Below are 22578 nucleotides of genomic sequence, written 5' to 3'. Positions count from 1 at the left end.
TTTCTTTGCACTTGGATTTATTCCAATTTAAATCCAGGATCACAAAGTATTAACGTATACTAACACGTTGAAGTTATATAGAGCTAAAAGCATTTTTTAATTTCCTAGTTCCCACACACCAGAGTTCTTTGAGGTCATTTCGTTCGGCATTGTCTAGGGAGACAGTACAGAGGGAAACTGCTGTCTGCGTGGTAACCAAAGGCATAGACTTTGTATTACTGAACCTCAGATTGAATCTCAACTGTGGTTATGTTCTAGTGAATAGAGCCGAAACAGAAATGAATCATTTGTCTCCAGAAATTGTCATTCTGGCTTTGCTTTTGGAGACACTCGGATGTGTACTGTGGCTGGAACAATCCTGCTTTGATTCATCAAACACTTGATATTGGGCTTTGAAAGTGAAGAAAAATATTGTGTGATTCAAATGAGCTTTTCATTTGCAAAAAGAAAAGACTGTGTATAAACTATCTTTTCTAATTATTTCCAGTAGGTATTTCTCTCCCGTGATATATGCCATAATTTTATGACCTTGTAACTGCTTAATATTTGCTTCAAAACATATTTGATGTAATTTCCTAAATCTTAGAAAATACAACAGGAGTTTTGGTCATAGTTTTCTTTTACCTGGAAATTCTGGATGAGGAAACCAGCAGATGGAAGCATCTTTATTACATAGTTGAAATGAAGGCTGAACTTGGAGGAAGGACTTGTATGGGTCAAGGGGCTAGGTGGTGACAAAGCCAGGAGAATCTCAATTCTGTTTATATCCAGATGAGCCTCTATTTATGCTGTGCCATCCCTTCCCAGTGTAGGAGATTCTAAACTGAAGAAAACTAACTGCACATATATTTGCCATTGACCAATAAATCAGATCTTATGTTCAATGTCTCATAATGTGTCTGTACATCTATCACAAAGGCATTATTATAAAGTAAAGTATAAGCACTCCAGTAATGACTGATGGGGCTTAAATAGGAGTTGAGGAAGAGATTTTTTTAAAACAGTAATTATTTAAGAAAAAAAATCGTTTCTCTGGTTTCCTCAGGAGATGTCATAAGAAAATTATGAATCTGCCTATCTCATTTCGTATTTGCTTGCTAAAGAACCTGCCATCCTAGGACTAGGGCTAATTGACCAGAAAGTTTCTCAAATGCGAATATAGTAGAAGAACAGAAAAGACTGATGGAAGAGGAAAGGGAAGTGGGTGGAACAGCCACTGACAGAGCCATAGCTGAGTCTGCTGTGGTCTCGGTTGTCACTCAGGCATCTGAGATGACTCGGGTCATCTGTTCAAGTGTATCCCTGTGTTTTTCCCTGTCCTAAAAGTCCTCTCCCTCGTCCTGGTCCCTGTCCATCTGCATTTCGATCTCTCTACTCCCCATCTCACTCAGACCTCTTGAAAATGTGATCTATATGTGCTTTGCACATTGCTTTGTCTCCACTTTACAATTCCCAGCATCTGATACCTGCTTTCACTTCACGATGGAGCTAATGATTCTTGGATTTGCTAAATCCACTGACTTTGGGGTCTTTCCCGGCTCTCTCTGAACTTTTGGCCCCATGAGTCACTCTGTCTTCCTTACAGTTCCCTACTCCCTTGGCTTCCACAGCACCATCCTGCCAGATCATCCTCTAGTTGTTCCTTCTCTGTCTCTTTCATGGCCTTCTTTTCTTCCTCTTCCCCAAGCTTCATCCTCAGCCCATTGCTTTTCCCACTCCCCACACTTTCCTTTTGTACTCATTCACTGTCACGATTTACAATTACTCAGACATTTTAAATGCACTGTAGTTCGGATCTCTTTCCTGCAATTCAGACTCGATTATTCAACTGCCTGCCCTGTCCAATGGGTACCCTCCAGCCCAACATGTGCAAACAAACCTCCCCATTGTCCCCGTAACCTGGTTTCTCCATCAGTGCTCTCTGCGTAGTTTTGTAGAACTGCTGTCTACTCATTCACCCATACTACAAACCCCAGGGTCATTTTTGGCTTCTCATTCCCCACTTCTGTTGTTTTTCACATCAAACCCATTACCAGGACCTGCTAATCTTCCATCCGAAATACTTCTTTTTTTTTTTTTGGTACGCGGGCCTCTCACTGTTGTGGCCTCTCCCGTTGCGGAGCACAGGCTCTGGACGCGCAGGCTCAGGCTCAGCGGCCATGGCTCACGGGCCCAGCCGCTCTGCGGCATGTGGGATCCTCCCGGACCGGGGCACGAACCCGTGTCCCCTGCATTGGCAGGCAGACTCTCAACCACTGTGCCACTAGGGAAGCCCTGAAACACTTCTTGACTCTGACTGTACTGCCCATCATTACTACCACTGTTGTAGCTCAGACCTACTGCCACTTGCTGTGGTTTATCTCTTGCTTGGGCATCTGCACCATTTCGATGGCTTTTCTTCCACCAGCCTTGTCACCATCAAATCCATCTTACATACAGCCCAAAGTCAACCTGCCACTTGCAAGCTTAAAACCCTCTTGTGTTTTCCTGCCCTGCTGGATAAAGCCCAAAATAGTCCCATCTTAAATTCTACCCCTGAATATGCTACTTCCTGCCTCTCTCTAGTCTTATCTCTAACAATTTCCTGTTTTAAACTTTGCTCTCCAGCAGCACACAACAGCTGGGAATTCTAGGTATAAGCCATATCATCGCTTTGCTTTTACAGACTCCTTGGCCTCTAAGTCACTTTTCTCTGCTCTTCCTTGGCCCACTCCTAATCTTTCTTCAGTCAACACAAGTGTGTCACCTCCTCCAAGAATCCTTTATATGTCTTGTCACCCTCCATCCCAGTTATTCTTATCAGTACCCTGTGCATATGCCAGTCATTGAATTCACTGTCATTTTCTAATTGTATTTCTGTGAGCTGCATAGTCCACCAATAGCTGTTAACAACTTGTTAGCTACTTATTTCCTTCAACTAAATTCAGACGTCTTTGGATAAGAATTTGGTACATAAACAGTTGGTTCCACTGCTGACAACTGAGTCAGGAAGCTGATCATTTAAATAAATATATATATATATATATATTTATATATTTATATACATTGTGTCTTTAATTTAATTTTACCTTTCCTTCTGAACAGTAACTGAGTCACAAATATACAAGTATCTTTTTTTTTTTTTTTTTTTTTTTTTTGCGGTACGCCGGCCTCTGCCGTTGCGGAGCACAGGCTTCGGACGCGCAGGCCCAGCCGCATGGCTCACGGGCCCAGCCGCTCCGTGGCATGCGGGATTCTCCCGGACCGGGGCACGAACCCGCGTCCCCTGCATCGGCAGGCAGACTCCCAACCACTGCGTCACCAGGGAAGCCCTATACAAGTATCTTTAACCTCTCTCCCAACATCCGTAGTTTACCTATATTTTACTCCCCCAAAAAGGACTAAGTTATTGACTTGCACAGAACACCACAATTCGTTTAGAAGTGTCACAAGAGTCTATTTTCTCAATTTCCAGATCAGTCCTCTTACTTTTATGACATTGCTTCTCTGTGATCTTTTTCAACATTTAAAGGTATATTTTATGTGACCTTTACTCAGTCACATGCCTAAAACATGGATTTTCCAGGGTGGTCAGTTACCATGTTGGAGAAAAGATTTTAAAGCTTTATTTATGCACATTTCAGACATATTATTTTTCGTACCAAGAAGTATCACACTGAGCTTTGCTGTCCCCCAAAATATGACAAATGCTATTTTCTCAGGCAGAAGAGTGAAGTTTATTTTTTGCTAATGAAATGCCAGACAAGCCCAGCCAACTTGCCGGGCATAATTAAATTGGAGCATCTTTGGCAGTTAACTACGTAGCTCCATCCATGCAAAGTTTTGCAAAAATTTATCTTAAGCAATTTTTTTTGCCAGTTTCTTTTCAGGATAAAGCTGGGCCATTCAGGAATTGGGGCAGTTCTCACAACATTATAAACATTTCTAAGGACTGGTTAAATAAACGCCATTATTGTCCTAATTATTCAACTCCAGCCTTTCTTCTTAGCCCCACCACAGGCACCAGAACTTCAGCACTTGACCCATTTGGGTGTGAATGAAGTGGCAAAGTTGTGATTTAAAAGCATTGCTTGTGAAGTCCCTTCATTTCTAATTTATGTTCCCCCTACTTACGTCTTACAATACTACTTATCCACCATCTTTTTTTGGCTCTTCCTAGTATCAGAGAGGGAACAAACACACATTCCTTAAGAAGTCACTCTTAGAATATCCTGCAGAAATAGATTCCAAAAAGAACACACCAAAGTGGAAAAGAGACAAATAGGTACCTTCCATTTTTTAAGCACACCATCCAATTTTAATTAACATATTCTCTGTTGTATCTATTCACCTCTTCTGTTGTAGCTCGAAAGCAGCCATAGGTAATATATAAACAGATGAGCATGAGTGTGGTCCAGTGAAACTTTATTTACACAAACAGGGGGCAGGCTGGATTTGGCCCACTGGTCATAGTTTACCAACTCGCCGTTTAACTCACTACCTCTGTTAGTTAACTCTTTTATTTTAATTTCTAAAGCTGTGGACATAGATATTAATGCTCACTTCTATAATGAGTAAAATTTTAGGTTATATCAAAAACAAACACATGAATTCTTCAAAGGTGAGAAAAGATTAATTTTTAAGATCTTTTCTATATTTGAAGTTATTGCTTGTACAATTGTAAGTTGCTTGAGGAGAGTGAATAGATGATAATCATCTTATGCTGTCACCTTGACCAAAGTGCCTGGGTCATGGTACAGGCATATTTTTTGAACAAATAATGATTAGGGCCAATTCATAAGTCAGGTTGGTCATATTGTAGACAAAACATCAGACCGAGTTTTTAAGGCTCTCAATTCTTTGTGCTCCGTTATTTCAAAGGATCCCAGCTTAGCTGCACTGATAATGGGATAAAGAATGGTGCCCTTGGCAGTGGGGAAGCAGTGTGTGCTTCCACCTGAGCCCATGTTCTGAAGCTTGTGGGGATTTTCTATGGTAAGTAGGTATGGATAGGTTTGTAGTAAGGTACGACTTTTTCTCTAGTGCTTTAAATCTGCCCCATTACAAACAAGAAGGAAAACGCTTTTAGCTGTGAATGTGGGCTGACAAGCATGATGGATTTACTAGTTTTTTTGTGTGTGTGTGGTACACGGGCTTCTCACTGTTGTGGCCTCTCCCGTTGAGGAGCACAGGCTCCGGACGCGCAGGCTCAGCGGCCATGGCTCACGGGCCCAGCCGCTCCACGGCATGTGGGATCTTCCCAGACCGGGGCACGAACCCGGGTCCCCTGCGTCGGCAGGTGGACTCTCAACCACTGCGCCACCAGGGAAGCCCGATTTAGTAGTATTTTTGACTCCTTAGATTTGAGGTTGTCATGGGCATAGTGTCCTGGGAGAAGCTTTGGAAGTACTTGTGACGGGTAAATGGCCATATGCTGGAGAAGGTGCTACTTGTATCAATTAAAAATATCTCTTCTACAGAACTCAGTGACCACTGTGGAGTAGTAGGCTCAATTACAAAAAACCTGTAATATGTATATTAATCATTCCATGCTAGCTGATGTAAATCTCCTTCATTCTGTTTATGAAAGTACTGCCCATTATAAAACCACTGTATACTTTCTCCCCTCCCCATGTAAGCACTGTGCTGTGCTTACAGCAGTATTCAAAGGTGCTTGTGTTAATTAATTAAAGAGATGAAAACAGTCCTTTCCGTGGTGGGGAAATGAGTATCTACTTTTATTCATCTAGTTTTACTTTTAATTGGCTTATGGATGATCGTTGATAGTTGTGTGCCAAACGTGCCCTTGGTTCTCACTGTGGCATATTTTTGTGTAACTGTGTGTTTCTAATTATACAATTATAAGGGCCCGTGCCTGCAAACACACACACGTGCACATAATGCAGATTTATTCACTTCAAGGAGACAATTCAGATGGCCAGGCTCAGAGTAGAGATCATTATGACATCTATCTGCCTTTTGTGACAATGGCATCCTAACAGACACAGTGTGCAGACATTGAGCCTCAGAATATTCTACCATCCTATAATAATTGCTACATGCTTTTTGCCATATTAAAAAAGAGCATCTTTAACCTTCCATAGAAGAAACCTTTATACCTTACTATTCACAGGCAGCTATTTTTAAAATTTCCAAATTCACTTGCAGCTCTATTCTCTGCAAGATCTTCCCATCTATTCCGACTGTGTCAAACTATACCAAAAACAGAAGGAAACAAGAAGAGACTATATGTGTCACTCATGTTGGCTGAGAGATAAGCTGAGAAAAAGAATTGGATGATGGAGGAATAAACGTACCATCATTTGAAACAGAACTCTTCTCTTTCAAGCTATATATAACTTATCCATTGTAAACTGAGTGAGACTTAATAGTAATGATTGTAATAACAATTTACCTTACATTTGTCTATTCCAGTAACTTACAAAGTCTTCTTCAAACTTGAATTCATTTCATCTTTTTGACAGTCCCATCAATTAGTCAGGACAGAGCTTATTATTTCCTCCCTGTTTCCCACCTCTGTGATTACTTCTGCTGCTCTTTCCAAGCCTGACGCACCACATTCAGAGAAGTAGAGCTCCCGCCTTAAACACCACCTAGAAGTCATTATGTTTGGGCAACGTGCTTGTTGACATGTTAGAATGTGGAAATTTCTGCTGTGGTTAGCATCCCCTTAGAGAGAACACAAATCACTAAAAAGCTCAGGTCAGATAACTTAGAATTACTGAGGTGATGCTACTTTTTTGAAATAGAGACATATGACAATATTAAAATGGATAGCATGACTTAATTTCTAAAATTTATTCTTAGTTATATCATAGAGTCATTTCAATTCCCTCCATTTCTCCAGTGATTTGGCCACTGATAATCATAATTATGACCCTTAGGTGTGCTAAGAAAATGAAATGCCTCCCGAATTATTAAAAAGTGTTCATTTATGTCTACTCTGTATGTCGTTTAGAGTATTTTACTGCATTATCAGTTTTTGAAAATTGGTCACCTGTGTATATGATATACACATAAGGTTAAATTTTAGAAATGGTAATATTTTTAGAAGAAAACCCTATTCCTAGTGTTGAATAAAAATGATTATATTTTATGTGACTTTCCCCCCTAGATTTCTGTTTGGTGTCCATGATTTATTTGCTCATAGGCCTAGGTTGGTATTTGAGAAAAAATAATCCTGAGCGTTTGTATGTTGCTTTATTAGGAACCAGTGTTTTCATTGTCATATACTCTGTCCAATTTATTATATAAGCTTCAAGAAGTATTATTACCAGCGTTTTATAAAGTAAGCCTCACAGAGTATAAGTGGTTTGCTCAAAGCCACGTGGCTAGTAAGTGGTAGAGAAGAAACCCAATTCCATCTGTCCAAGTCAAGAATTTTTTCCATCAAACCACAGCCATCTCAGAAACTCATCTCCCAGAACTGTGTCAGGAGGTTTCAGCTAGAATGGGCCTCTCTCCTTGTAAACCCATCTGGCAGAGTTTTTTTCTTAGAGCTCGTCAGAGGTACTAATATCAACCAACAAATCTGAGATTCAGAAAATTTGGTTTAATTATCAGTGAAAAGGGATAACGTCCCCAATATTAGATTGCATTCCATCCACCTAGAGAGGTGCATAGAATGCATCATTTTGCTGAGAGATGACTTTATTTATCCAACAATACAACCAAGACCATGATAAAGTGGGACCCTTTGTAATAGCTTTTTACCATATATGAGAATAGTAACCTTTGAAAGGAACTATAGATGTGGGCATTCTCCATTTACCTTGGATACAAAACAGATTTTCTGCCTTTGATGAAAAGAACAGGCGGTGCCCATTCTAAGGAGAGCGTGTGAAATAAGAGAGAGCTCTGAGCGCAAGGTTTTATCATCACCTCCTGGTTTCATTTTTTCCATTCTAATCAGAAACCTGCTTTGAAACAAGCTGCCCTGATATTAAAAAGTGACATAGAAAAGTCACTGCCTTGAACTTGCTCGTATGAAAAGTGGCCCGAGAAAGAGAGGGACACCTCAGAGGAAGAAGTACCTTCGCCATTAATAATTATCTCTAAGGAACAAACAGTGCCTGGGAGGTAGGGCTGGATTCGGAGAAATAGAAATCTGAAACATTAGGGCCTCTGCTTTTTCATAAGATAATGGCTGATGCTGAATGCAAATTTCCAACTAAAATAAAGCTGCTAACAAAGCTTTCCTATATTCATTCATCCTGGAAGAGTAAAGAGAAATGTCTCCTGTATTCATTAAGCTACTTCTAATGATTCCTCATGTGTCAACTATACTGGGATAGAGAGAAGAGAAGAAGATTGGGGGGGGATCTTTTTTAATATGTCAGTCTTCAAAGAATTGAACGAGTAGCCCCAGAAATGATTATTTCTGTAAGTCTGACACTGCCACTTCATAAACCAACAGAGAAGATATTGAAAGGAATTCTGTCAGCATTCTGGGACTAGTGTAATTTTGAACAATCAGGCATAATGGCAAGATCAAGCTTGATGTCGTGCTGTACAACTTGTAATTCTGCGAAATTATAAAACTTGTGAATGAAAGGGAGGGAGAAATACGTAACCATGGAATGGAGGTAAGGATGCAGGAAGCCTGAGATTCCACTTCTGTCGCATCCAGCCTTCCTGATATGCAGATTGTTCCACTGAGACAAAATAGCAGAGGTGAAACAGTCAAGGTTTCCGAAGAAAAGAATTTCCAGTTTCACCACAGAAAAAGATAAGTTTTGCATTTGGAACATCTGAGAAGTGTTGTCTCATGAAAATTTATGGTCAGAATTAATTCACATTCATTCTGCTAAGAACCAAATCACCTGAGTTGAATCTGTGTGGGGAATCATAAAAAAGGATAATGAGAAATGACAGCAGGTCCACAGAGTGGTCAGTGAGGACCACTCGGCAGATCTGATTTTTCTCTTTTCCTTTTCTTTTAACTTCCCATTTGGTGTTTGGAGATTATCTGGTGTTGGAAAATCAATGTCATTTGTTGACATTTGTATATGATATGAAATAAGTAGCATCCTTTTTAAAATCACTCAAGTTAAAGGATTTAAATGGCCTTAAATGAGACCCTTATATGTGGCAATAAGAAAAAAATTACACTGCTCCATGCAAATGAGAATTTTATTTGTTAAGGAGAGTTTCGTGCCTGGCACAGTGCTCCGTGGACTGAATGATGCTCGCAGATAGAAAGCCTGAGTGTAGGATAACTTTCCCATAGAATTGCTGAGACGGTCCATTTCCTTTGCTCCGGATGGCTCAGCATCTCAAGTAAGAAACCAGATTCTGCTCTTTGACTCCTCATTGCCCCTGTTCCCCACATCCTGTTGGTCGCAGAATGCCGAGTACAGCATCTCGTCTTCACGCCTCTGTCATTCGTGTAGATAATTCCCAGCTGAGGCTGCTGACCTCTCTTGCCAGTAGAAGACGTTTGTTTCCCGGCCTTTCCATTTTCTTTGGAATAACAATTGCTATCAGGAAATTTACTTCTCTAATACTTCAGCCACCTTCTTCTATCTCCATGAGTTCTAATCCTAGAATTGCCCCTCACTCAATGATCCTTTAGGCTGGTGACTTTCTGGGACACACCATCCTTATCTGGAGAACTGGAACCTGATTATTGCTAAAATCTCATTTCGGAATGTCTGCTCGTCTGTGTGTTGATAAGTCTGAGCCTTCTGAAGATTGACGGTGGTGAGCTTTCACAGGTGCAGATGTAGGATTAAAATGAACACCTTCTGTGTTTGTCTCACCATTCCTTTTTCTGTCTACTCTCTTTGTATCAGATGAGGCTACACACTGACCCCTTTATTCAAAATTTCAATTCTTGACTAGGGTACTACTTTATACATCAATATTTTCTTCCTCTCAGGACTGTCAAAGAGTACCCACGTCTGACGGACTGGGAAATGAGGGAAATGTTCCCCTGCTCGCTGCTAGCCCCTTGGGGACCAGCAAGTGGTACCCAAGTTCCATGGCACCTAGACCACAAAAATGCAATTCAGCATCTTGAGAACATCCAGGCAAAAGTGTGAGCTTTACCTAGAATAGCTTCTCCGTAGTTCTCTTTTAGGGGCCTCCAGGCTTCTTGCTTTCTCTCTCTGGTGACTGCGTCCGTTTTAGAACTGAAAGGAAAAAAGGTTTCAATCTGTTCCTTTTTCTCTGTATAACATTTACCGAAGAGCTCAATGCTAGTGGGCATTCAGCGAGTCATCTTCTTCTAGTACTTATATTACTCTCTCTTCGATGGAAATTTCTATTTCAGGTTCCTAAGGAGCCATTTCTAAGTCTCCCTTGTGGCCTCAAAGAGTTGGGACTTAAGCATAAGCCTAAGCTTTCAGAATATAGAGAAAGGAAGGGAGCAAAGAAAGAAAAGACAAGCTGGGTGTGTAGACAGTTTTCCTGCTGCTGAATCGCACAGTTGTTAAAATTGCATCTCTGCTGCCCCGGTCAATGTCTCTTCAGTAACTCTGTGCAGAAATCTGGATTATGATATAAAAAACAAACAATTAAGCAAGTAATCCTTTTATGTTACTTAAAACGTAACCGTATAGAAATAACTACTTCTGGCTCTCGAGGCGGGTGTCTGACAGCATTGTAAGCGCTGATGATTTTTTAGGTAGTTCTGTCATCTTCTGTAATTTGCCTGTGCTCTCACCAAATAGAGGGGAATGAAATTATTTGTGGAGCTATGTCATGGTGAATTTTCAAAGCCAAATTGTCCCTGGGCTGAAAGAATTTCCTGCGACCACATCCAATTTTCCCAAAATCTGTATTAATGCTTTTACACTGAAATGGCAAAACTTTTGATTGTTAGTGCTTAGTTGCAGCTCAAGTCTAATCTATACAAACTAAATCTAATAATAACAGTAGTGTACGTTTATTGAGTGCTTACTACGTGCCATGCAGTAAGTTAAGCATTTTACAGGGATTAGTTTATTTAATCCTCAAAACCCTCAGCGGTAGTACCATTTTTATTCCCATTTTATAGGTGAGGAAATTAGGTCATAGAGACATAAATAACTTGTGCAACTTGCGAAAGGTAGTGTCAGGATTTGACCTCAGGAGGCCCGACTCCATTAGGCTGCAATTAGGTACCTACTCTACTAAAGGCCCTACTTCATGACTTTTATTCTTGCAGTTCTTTTCTGACTTATTTTCACGTTCAGTGAGCATCTTCCAGGATTTAAGTTTTCAGGGAGTAAATGGTATCCCGAAACAAAGATTAGTGAGAATCTGAGTGCATCGAACTTATTCTGAAAGAAGGAGATGCTGGCTCAATATAGAAGAAAATGCCTGAGGAAAAAGCAGATAAACAAGCCCAGGGCCCTGAGAAGTTCATAGGGTAAAGCTTTCGTTCCAGGCATATTAATTCCAGTGATATAGGAAAGGAAGAGCCCATGTATAGAAACCATGTTTTGATATAAATCTCTATCCATAATGACATTGGTTTGGTGACCGTGGCAGGGAAAAGAGAAGGGAAGCAATGTAAAAGGACGCTGGGGCCAGACTGCCTGGATTCAAATCCTAGCCCTACCACTTCCTGACCAGGTGATCTGGGGCAAGTTCCTTGCTGCCTCTGTGACTCTGTTTCCTTATCTGTAAAAGAGAGATAATAGTACCTACCTTACAGAGTTGTCATGGGGGTTAAATGAGTTCATGTCTATAAAGCGTTTAGAACAGTGCCAGACACACAGTAAGGGTGTTTGCTCTGTCGTCGTCATCATCATCATCATCAACATCATCACGAGTTGCTCAAACATGGTGTGGCAAAGATAGCAACAGTGGTTTTATATTTAGACATTCTTAGGGCTTTCACATAGGAAAAGAAGATACTAGATTCATTTTATCTTAGATAGACTTGGCTATGTAAAGCGATTCTTAGATCACCTAGATTTATTTTGGTTTTAGAATTTGAGTGGTAATTTATAAGTTAGCCAACAAGTGTGTTTCCATGACTCAGTCTGAAGGTAGGATCTTGCTCCCAGACAAAGGGGCTTTAGCATCTAAATTGAATGATTATTAAACAGAGAGACTAACCCCCTATCCTCAAAAATTTGAAGATGGGAGTAGCAGAAAAAAAATGGGAGGTAATTCTACCTGCATTAGGGAAACTGGGGTTTGGAGTTTACATAGCATAAACATAGCTAATTTATTTCGGGGCAATGTAAAGTGACGCTCGAGGAGCACAGTTCTGATAAATTCCCACACATTCCTCCTTTCTTCAAAGGGTTGGAATGGATGCTGCCTAACGCCCTTTGAGGGCATCCATGGGAGTGAGAGAGGCTTTATTCCTTCAGGACAATTTGGTCCAACTCTGCCTGCTCACCAATGGGGGAATCCTGGCAAAATTCCAAATGTAATTAGTGTTGTATCTATTATTTTACAGGATGGAGTGTGTTTGGGTGGATGGAGGGGGAAGCCTGTAATTTCAGAGCTGGTAGAAGAACATTTCTGCTAAACCTCCTTTTATTCTAAAAATTGATGAAAGGATCTCCATGTTCAAGATGATCTGAGGGCATTGTACTGTCCCCAGAATAGAATGCACCCCGGTTGTTACTAAATTTTGGTGGTGCAAGTTGGAAGAGTGTAAATATTTCCTCCAAAATATCAATTACCATTTCGACCCATTTTTGTGTGAGATTGAACTAATCTTTTTAATTATTTGAACTCTGAAGATTGTTCTCCATAAATATAAAATCAGAGCTATAAGCTTAATCTAGACCAGCTTAATCTAGTATTGCATTTTTAAATCATGCCACCATTGTCTTGTTTAGGAAGAATATGATTGGGTTAAACCAAATGTTGTGTTATCAGGTATTTCAGTACTCACATTCATCGTTGCCTGTGATGTGTAAACATTCTTATTATAGGTTCTTTGAATTACGTTCTAAATGACTACCATGTAAATAAATTAGAACAACATGGGTCATTTTCATCAAATGCTCAGTAACCTCATTGCTGTTGTGTAATTAGGTGAAGAAGGTCCACCCGAGCCTCCATGGGTCAGCTATGTGGACTCTAGCTGCCAAAGGCGCTTCTCCTTCTGAACCGAGCGCTTTGCTCAGCCAGTGTAGACATGGCCTGATAAACAATGGAACTTCTCCCTTGAGAACTGGAGTTTGGATTGATCTAATTCTTTAACTCAAAAATGTGCACAGGTTTGATGAGCGGTTAAGATACCTGCATTTTAGTAAAACGGGAGCTTAAATTGACAGTAATGTGAAGAATAGCATAATTTATAATGAACTTGAAAGGCAGTAGCACTCACTGTTGCGCAAGCTGATGAAGCGACTATCAAGTCAAAGTTTGAACGTGAGCTTAAATATCTGTGGCAGGGAGGTTGTTCTTGCAGGTTTCTATCTGTCAGGTCTTAACACTAGACCTGTCAGAGTGCACCATGGCTGTGTCACTTTTAACCAAGACATCACATGTCACATATACAGTGGGAAACAACCTGCTTTGTGTTTTCTTCTCTAGAACTTTACGAGAAAAAGCAAAGGTAAAAGGAATTTTTTTTTTAACACTGCATTCTTAATTTGCAGATTCTCAGGCTGATGGAGTGAGTGATGGAGTGGGTTGCCAACCGTAGTTACTCCACTCAGTGCAGAATGGCTGCAGGGAATATATTGAGATACGCCCAAAAAACTGTGCCCAGAGTGAAACAAGTACCTTTGAGGTTTATATCAGGTGTGTGAAGAATGCTGGAAACAAGACTTCTTGGGTTTTGATTTTGGTTTTGTATTTATGTTTCTCAAGGAAAGTGATGGCTCTTACCTGTTCTCCCAACTCTTTTAAAAAAAAATGCTGTAAAACACACCCAAAAGTTTAACCCACCCTCTCTCCTAGGATTTGATATGCTCTACTCCACTGCCTGGAAGGGTCTTCAATTTTATCAAAAGTTTTGATTTTCAAGACGTGATTGTGGTTTCTCATATTTAAAAAGGGTTTTGATTTTGGAGATATTTTAAAATTGGGAATTGAAGTTTGATAGGCTTTCCCATTGTCTATTTTCTTAGAAAAATAAGTACTATTTGTAATGTATGAGTTAGCTGCAACATACTTAAGAAAATTACATTCAAACTATCTTTTAAAATATATGTTCATGTTATCCTTAGAAAGTTAAGTGGCTCAGAAAAATCAAGCGAAGGTGACTTTTTTTTTTTTTTTAGAAAATGTAGACCACATTTCCTTGTAGGATGAAGTTGTGCCTAATAGCCTCTGTTTAATTTATTCAGAAACTACACGCCTTTTGTTGCTATATTTTGTTAGAAAGGAAGGAGAGGCCATTTCTACAGGTGTCATAGAAGAATCGATATTGAGCCATGGATTATTGGATCCCATAGAGCCACAGAGACTTGGCAGTGAAATTCTTCCAAAGGTGAGTAAGGGCATTGATTTTTCTTCTCATGCCTGAAGATATATGACACAAGGAACAGAGGCTAAATTTAGACTAGAAACAAGTCTGATTTGAAACTATGCCTTTACAAAACTGGTGACATTTTTTTCAAAAAAATTAAATGAGGCAGTCAAATGAGAATTTGAGCATATACATTTTTCTCATATATTTTTCTTAGATTCACTTCTTTTCTTTATTCCTTTGGGTACTTTTGAAAAAAAGTTGACTCTTTGACCAACATTTTATCTGTAATTCAGATCCAGTGATTTCCTTGTGGAATACTTGCGTTGTACAATACAAAACAATCTGTCTCATAAACCTGTAACCAAGAAGGCAATAGTCCTTCAGCTTCTAAGAAAAAGCATATTATTCACACAAACTTAAAAATATGAGCCCTAATCTTCCTTATTTAAACTGTGTATTCGTCCACCAAATTTGTGCCATGATTTTTAGACACATACTTGCTTATTTGTGTACTTATTTTACGGTTTCTTCTAGATTTCGCAAAGTTGAAAAACTATACGTAATGCGTCGGTTGTTTGACCGCATTGCTTAGCATTCCTTCCATGCAGGCAGACGGTGTTCCTAGGTTTGGAAGCATAAATCCCAGGGGAAGTGAGCTGAAGAACATCTCATGCATCACTCGTCCTATCGTGAGCCCTGTGCTGCTCCATCTCTGTACAAGGTAAGCGATATATTGTGAGTTGGCTTCCGGCAGTTGAAAATGACATATGCTCATGGCTCTTGCTTCCAAGTGTGTGTTTTTGGAGCTCATAATGGGGAGTATAGAAATTGTGTTATAAGCAAAAGAATAACTGGAACATTTTAAGTTACTCACACATGCTTTAGCTTGCTCATCTGTCCCCAGGTAGCATTTGGTTGTTCTACCCTGGGACCCACATTCTGTGGTATTGTCTTCTTCGTGTGAAGCAAGGTGGTAAATTGGTCATTTTTATAATGAATTTGAGCACAGCAGATGATCAAGGAAGATAATTCAGGCCTCCAAGTAGAAAATTGCCACATTACCACCACTTTTCTATGTCTGGGGGTAGATAAAATTTGAGTTTTAATACTTTGTGGGATCAAAAACTGATTATAAGGAAGTTAAAATATGAAATGCTAGCACGTTCGTGGTAATATATAGAATTACCTTAATATTTTTTTCTTTTTGATATCCAGTGGAAAATTCTTAACACTTTTTTTCTTATCTTGAACTTTCAGACTGGCTGAAACAATAGAAACAACAAAAATTGTTTATAATTTGTATTCTAGTTTTGGATAATCTGGTTAATACCCTGACTCTGATTACCCAGAAGAACAATGTTCTATAAGAAAGACTATTAGAAGTCTGCTGCTGCATTATTAGTAAAATAACATGGAAAGTGCAACATTCTAGATGTCCCATCTAATGAGGTAAGATTTTGTCATGTCCCATAAATTGAGGTTACATTTAATTTTATTTATTATTATCTCAGCCCAAAGAAAGTTTTGGATTTCAATTTGACACAGAAACCCATACTATAAAGCTTTATATGCATTGTCTCAACTGTGGCCAATTTGAGGCATTTAAAGCAAGGCTATTTAATGTATTTTATTTGTGCATAAATTACATTATTTTTATTGTTTTTCCATCCTTTCCAGCTTAGTAAATTATAACTCAGTGTACCATGCATATTTAAATAAAAATAAATTAAGTACATTAGAATTCTTATTGTGGGGGAAGGGCATACGATTCTCTAACATTTGATGAAGTTTAACTTTTGATGTGTGGATTCTTAAATGTGATCAAACCAAAGACAATGGAATACTTTGAAGTATTCTAAAAGTAAAATGGAAACTAAAGATTTCATGGTAAGTGACAGGCTTGCATTTACTGTTATAATAATATAACGTCTGCATGGGAAGAAAAGAAGTACAAAAGACAACAGAGAGGTGATGGAGGAGCCAGATATATGGAAAGTTCCAGGTGCCTGTAGATACAATGTGAGAATTCTCAAATATCTAGTCCCCTTTATTTGGTACAGATACCGTCTTCCATCAAAAAAGAGCTCATGGGGGCTTCCCTGGTGGCACAGTGGTTGAGAGTCTGCCTGCCGATGCAGGGGACGTGGGTTCGTGCCCCGGTCTGGGAAGATCCCACATGCCGCGGAGCGACTGGGCCCGTGAGCCATGGCCGCTGAGCCTGCGCGTCTGGAGCCTGTGCTCCGCAACGGGAGAGGCCACAACAGTGAGAGGCCCGCGTACCGCAAAAAAAAGAAAAAAGAAGAAAAGAGCTCATGGGCTCTTTTTGTAGTCCAAAAATATTAGTGTTTTCAACAGCACTACCCTTTATGTTTATACCAAAATCTCCCACAATATGTAAAATGTATCTTGTCCATTTCTGAGCAACATGGTAGTAACCATTCTCTCTTTGGGGTAAGCACATCCTGTGACTTTTCCTGAAGCGTTGCAGTGAGGAATTTCCACTAGATAATTTGTAGTTTGTAAAGCATGAGTTTTTGAGGGGAAAAGTGGCAGTTAATTGAAGCATAATTGTCTTTAGTGTGAAAATAGTCTGGGATGCCAACTTCGGCGAGCAGTGTCTTTGACTCATTAGCATTTTCTCTGCGTGCTTTGTTGTCATCCTTCGGGTTCTTTTTGGATCCATCTCTCCTTTGTTTCCCTTTGACTCCTCTATTGTATTCCAGTTGGCAGTTAAAGAACAGAAACAGAGCAATAAGACTGCATGGCTACATTTTCCCAGTGCCACCAACTGGGAATTAAGCTGACTAACATTTTGAAAGCTCAGCCCACTTTGTTCCCAGCAGGCATGACAGGTAAAAGCATTTCTGTATTAAAGTACACACTTTGTTTCTTCAGGTTCTTGCTCTAATCTCTCTTGTTTGCCAGTTGTGGAGAGAAACAAAAGTAGGTTGGGGACCAAATGCCTGGGGTATTTAATCAAATGCCCAGCAACTCTTGATTATAGGATGCAGAAATTTCACTTTCGAGGATTAACTCTGGTGCATTTTGTCAATCCAGATGGGTATCCCCTTCTACTCAGCATGTTATTGGGCTACTTCCTATCACTGAGTAAATAAGATGTAGTGGAGGAATCCCAAGTAGTTTTAATAGTAACTCCTGGGTTAGCAGAAACTAGATGTGCAGGGTGAAAACTCCCATCAAATATAGGTATTTGTGAAGGTCCTCAGACAGTACATTTTACATGTTACTGTTTGCTTCTATTAGACCAAGAAATTGAGAATTCTCTGTGTTCTGTTAATTTGATTAGTATCTCCTCAGTATAAACCTCTTTAAATATTTTATGAAGCTCACTTAATCAGGTAGATACCCTAACACACATCACTGTATTGATCCTTGACCTTTTGACCTGTCGCTCTGCCACGTTGGATGCCTTTTCTCACGTCCTTGCAGAGGAGAGCCTAGGAAGCAGACGGCATGAGGAAAGGCGTTAGTCCTTCTGCCTGAGCAGCAGTGGGCTGTTCAGTTGTCTCCTCGGAGGGGATTTCCTTGTGAGTGGTGAAATTGGGATGAATAATGTAATTTTGCATCTATACTGAATATATATTTTAAGGAAGCTTAAGAGCACTGTGTGAGAGTCATCTCGGAGGGATAAATGTAATATACATTTAAGGTGAGAAGACTAGCACTCTTGAGATACATGGAAATATTGTGATAATATCATAGCAGATCTTATGAATAAATCCAAATATTCCTCAGCTGGTGCCCACATGCCTTATATTGAAACAAATTTTACAAAACCTCTTCTTTCACTAGAGTTAGAGCCTATACATGTATCTTCTTACTATGAAGTATAAACCTAGTTTGTTTTGTTTTATCAGACTGGATCAAAAGTTAACAGAGGGTGCAATGGAAAAATAACATTTAAAGTGTTAACAATATATAAATATATTGTTTTCATACATATATATGTAAGTGTGCATATATGGATACACACACATATATATGAATGATTAAGGGCCAATGGATGTCCACACCATGACTGTACCTGGAATAGTTTCAGGAGTGTGAAGTCCCTTCTATTTTAGCCATTAGACAAATTCTTTAGCCAATTTGGCCTCAAGTTGACAAAGAGTTTCTATTTATAAATGTCGATTGGGGTCCATGAAGAATCTCTGATACTCATTTATTTTCTAAAGAAAGGTTCAGGATCAATAAGTTTAAAATATTTCAAAGTCACCATGCAATTCTTTGCTTGACTAAAGCAACATTGTCATGAGTATAGCCAAAGTCTTTGGGACACTCGACATGGCTACCCTCCATTGTACTTTAGTGGATGACGTGGCCTCCTGGTTGTCTAGTAGCATGAGATCTCACTCACATTTGTTTAGTTAGTGCTTTCTGACTTTCAAAACCCTTTCCCAGGATAGTCGTGATCAGGGGTAAGGAGTAGAATCATGGGGAATAAGGATGAATCTTTTGTTTCTTTTTCTTTTCTCTTTTCTTTCTTACTGTGTTTCTTTTTCTAACTTGTTAAACGAAAAGATAAAATGTCTTTTTATTCTGGAAGATAAAATGTCTTTTGTTTTTGGATCAAATAACTGCATGACATGTGAATCACAATATAATTGTCATGGTGACAAGAGAGGGAAAGAAGTGGTTACCCTTCAGCTACTATGGTTCTTAGGGGCCACTGTGCTATTAATGAGCTAAGAGGAAGGATGCACCATTTCTTTCTAATGTAACATAAAGATAACAGTTCCCTTAAACAAATTCAGTTTTAAATATGAAGGTCAGTGATCCATGATCCAGGTTAAATATATGCACACACATGTTCATATGTATATACTTGTCCAAATTTTTCAGCCAAGTAATAAAAATGGTGGAGGGGAGAGAACAGGGTCTCTCTAAGGCGTCCCTGGGGAATGGGGGTGCAGCCCTAAACAGATGTCAAAACAAGTCCATTTTTAATTTGCAGCTTTGGGTTTTAGCTTAGAAATTCACTTACATTTTGTATTCTATTCCATTATGTATTGTGATTGTTTTATTATATAAGAAAGTTTTAATTTGCTTACCTCTGAATAAAACTGATATTTGAGATGAGTGCCATGTCTACCCTTTCATGACTCATTCAGAGAACGATTACTGAGCTTCTCCTATGTGCCAAGCACTGTCCTACCCCCTCCCCCAACTCTCACATATCCTGGATATTCCTATGCAAGTTTGAAAAGCACAGAATAGAGATATACGAGTTTGTGAGACATGAGTTGGCATTTGATAGGTGAGTTGTAAACTACCATAATTACTAATACTGTGCACATTTTTCTACCCAGGGATTTTAGATGAGCACTGTCAGAATTTAGCAGAAAGCCCCGTTGAATCTGTAGGTTTTCGTTGAACTTAGAGCAGTTCCTTCACACTTTAAAAGTTTACATTTTCAGTGTTTGTTTTTCAGAGATACAGAAAGTTCTTCTTCGTTTTCCATTTCTACTTTGACAAATGTTCCACACTTAATAGTTTTATGTCCTTCCACTTTCACTGTTTCCCTCCTTGTTTCCCAACTTTTCTGAAGATGAACTGCTGCATTCTTTTCCTTCTTAATCCAGTTTTTGTGTACTTGGTGCATATTAAACCAGGAGATTAAAAATGCAATGGGTAGAGGGCTCTGGCTTCTTTGCTACAGGGTCTAGAATATTGATGTGCATGTGCGTGCGTGCGTGCGTGTGTGTGTGTGTGTGTGTGTGTGTGTTATGATGAAAACACCGCAGCCTAAGTTTAGTGCACAAAGGTAGAGGTTAAACTGAAATTGGATTGACTGGTTTAAATTCTTGCTCTACCACTTACTAGCTGTATAAACAGTTTCTAAATTTGCTTCTTCAGCTATAAAATGAGGAAAGCAATCACACCCACCCCCATTTGGTTGCTGTAAAGATTAAATGGTATAATGAGTGTAAAAAGTACAAGCCTCGGTAGACGGTAAGAGGTCAATAAATACCAGCAATGATCTTTAGTATTACTATTATTTATTTCATGTCAGTGCAGATACACACATACCCTGGATATGCAGTTTTCTAAATGATGCACTATTCAAAGAATGATGGCTAATCTTAGGCAAAGTTGTGAAAAGTCAATATCCACCTTCAGCATTGCCAGCTTTTATTGAGAAGGTTCATTCTCTCCTTACTCCATTTGAATGCCTGGTGCTTGCCTCTCTTCTTGCCTTTCAGAGTAAAACCTCCTTTCAAGTAAGGACCTGAAATTTATCCCCACAAAGGTCTAGATGATGGAGAACACTTGAGCTGTTGTCCTTGTAAAGGTCACTGACCTCTTATCAAAGATCAAATACAGAGCTGATGAGATTGCAGGCATCCGACAGCAGCTAGAGAAATTTGACGATGTGATCTCTCCCTTGCCTTCTGGAAGTCTCCCCAGCATGGGAATGGTTAACTGAGCCAAGGGGTAAGGTTGTTCTGGGGGTTGTCTAACATCCTCAAAGGCTGCCTCTCTCTACACCTGGGGTCATTTAGGAATGTCTGTCAGATTTTCTGGGTTTTTTTTTCATTTGTATCTGTGGGTTTTGAATCTAGTTATGCCTTAGACCACAAGTGGTAGACCTTTGAACACTTTTTCCTAATACTCTTCTTTATTTGGGGATATACAACCATTTTTTTCTACCCACATCCCATCCACATATTCGTTCTTGGTTATCCATTGTATTTCTTTCACAAAGACCTGTATTCATGATTTAAAGTTTTTCACACATCAAACTATTATTCTGAGACATGCTCCTGAAATCGTCTTCTTCGTTTCTGTAACTACTGTACCTGTATTTTCTGTGCACAGGTTTGAGGATTTGAGGGACTGGGTTCATGTTTCAGGTATGCCTACACGGGCAACGTATGGTTGGAAAACGCTTTCATTTCTTAGCTTTAATGGTCCATGAAGGGGGAAGAGAGGGCTCTGCCTTGGTGTTATATGAATCAACTGAAGTGTTTTGTAAACTCAAAAGGGGAGTAGAAGCTTTTTTGGTCTTCTTTTCACCCATTGGTCTTCTTTTCTCCCTCCTCAAGTGGCCTTTTTAAGGGAGAACATGAACAGACACATTGCGTTTAGTAATTTGTGAAAGAGGAGATAGGATTCTCTCCTTTTGAAAATGTCCCTTATTACCTGAAAAAGCTATTCTGTATATCCTTATGGTATTGCTGTCAGTTGCCTTTTGCCAGCGTTGTATCATTTAAGGCAGAGACATCCCAGAGAGAAATTCTCAGATGAAACTCTAAGAGGAGAAATGTCTACCGTTAAACAGAAGGGGCCTGTATGGATGGGCTAGATCCACAAACTCTTTCTCAAAGGATCCAGATTGTTCTTTAGAGCATCCGTATGCAGCATGGTCAGTCTGAGATGCTCCCAGGTCACTCAGAAGTTTGGACTGAACCCATGAGGCATAACACCCTCTACACAAGTGAGAAAAGAAAAAAAGCTAATATTTATCAAGCACCTACTATGTGAGAAAAACACTTTCAATAATAATAGCTGATGACTTTGGGGTTTTGGTGGATGCCAAAAGGCACTGAGCTACAGACATGACCCAGTTATCTAATCCTTACAGCAACTTTGTGACACTGGTATTATTATACTCCTTTTACAGTTGAGGAAACTGAGGGCTCTCTGATATCAAAGCCAGTGCTTTGGGATTTTCCCACAGATCCTGGGATATAAACAGCGTGATGTGCATCTTGCAGAGGAGGCTGTTGAGACACAGTGGGTTGAAACAGCTTGTCCCCATGGCTCTGTGTGGAAGCGCTGGAATCTCATCCAGGTTGGCCTGACCCTGCACACTAGGCAGCCCTGCCATTCTGAGTGTACTCCTTCTCAAAAAGGACTTTTTTCCCTTCTTAATTTACAATCTGATGTGGATTAATACTTTCCTAAAATACGATGGAATTGAATTACTGGAAAAATAAAATTAGAAAAGACATACAAAACACAATTTTTTATTATTAGATTCAGCAAACATAAAATTACTCTCACGTGGCTATAGGCGCTTCTAAATGCTTGCTCACAATTTCTGTTTTATCTCATGGTGGACCAATAAAAAAACTGATTATGCCAGCACCAGTGCATGAACAGTGCTTTGAGGAGTGCTGCTTTAGGCCTTTGGAATATGAAGATAAGGCAGTGTCCACGCTCATTAACAAAAATCTTGTAGC

At 39.5% G+C, this 22578-nt stretch overlaps 1 long non-coding RNA gene across 1 annotated transcript; it reads left to right on the top strand.

The window, feature by feature from the left end:
* The first annotated feature begins 13639 nt into the window (after window positions 1–13639).
* Window positions 13640–15092, top strand: LOC141275755 (uncharacterized). Its single transcript, XR_012324040.1, has 3 exons — window positions 13640–13698; window positions 14247–14389; window positions 14980–15092. It is a non-coding gene; the product is annotated as an uncharacterized lncRNA (long non-coding RNA).
* Window positions 15093–22578: the final 7486 nt, after the last annotated feature.

This window comes from Tursiops truncatus, chromosome 11 (assembly GCF_011762595.2).
Source record: "Tursiops truncatus isolate mTurTru1 chromosome 11, mTurTru1.mat.Y, whole genome shotgun sequence".
In the NCBI taxonomy this organism is placed as follows: Eukaryota; Metazoa; Chordata; class Mammalia; order Artiodactyla; family Delphinidae; genus Tursiops; species Tursiops truncatus.
The sequence above is the reverse complement of the archived record's forward strand: the minus strand, read 5'-3'. Positions and strand labels throughout refer to the sequence as shown.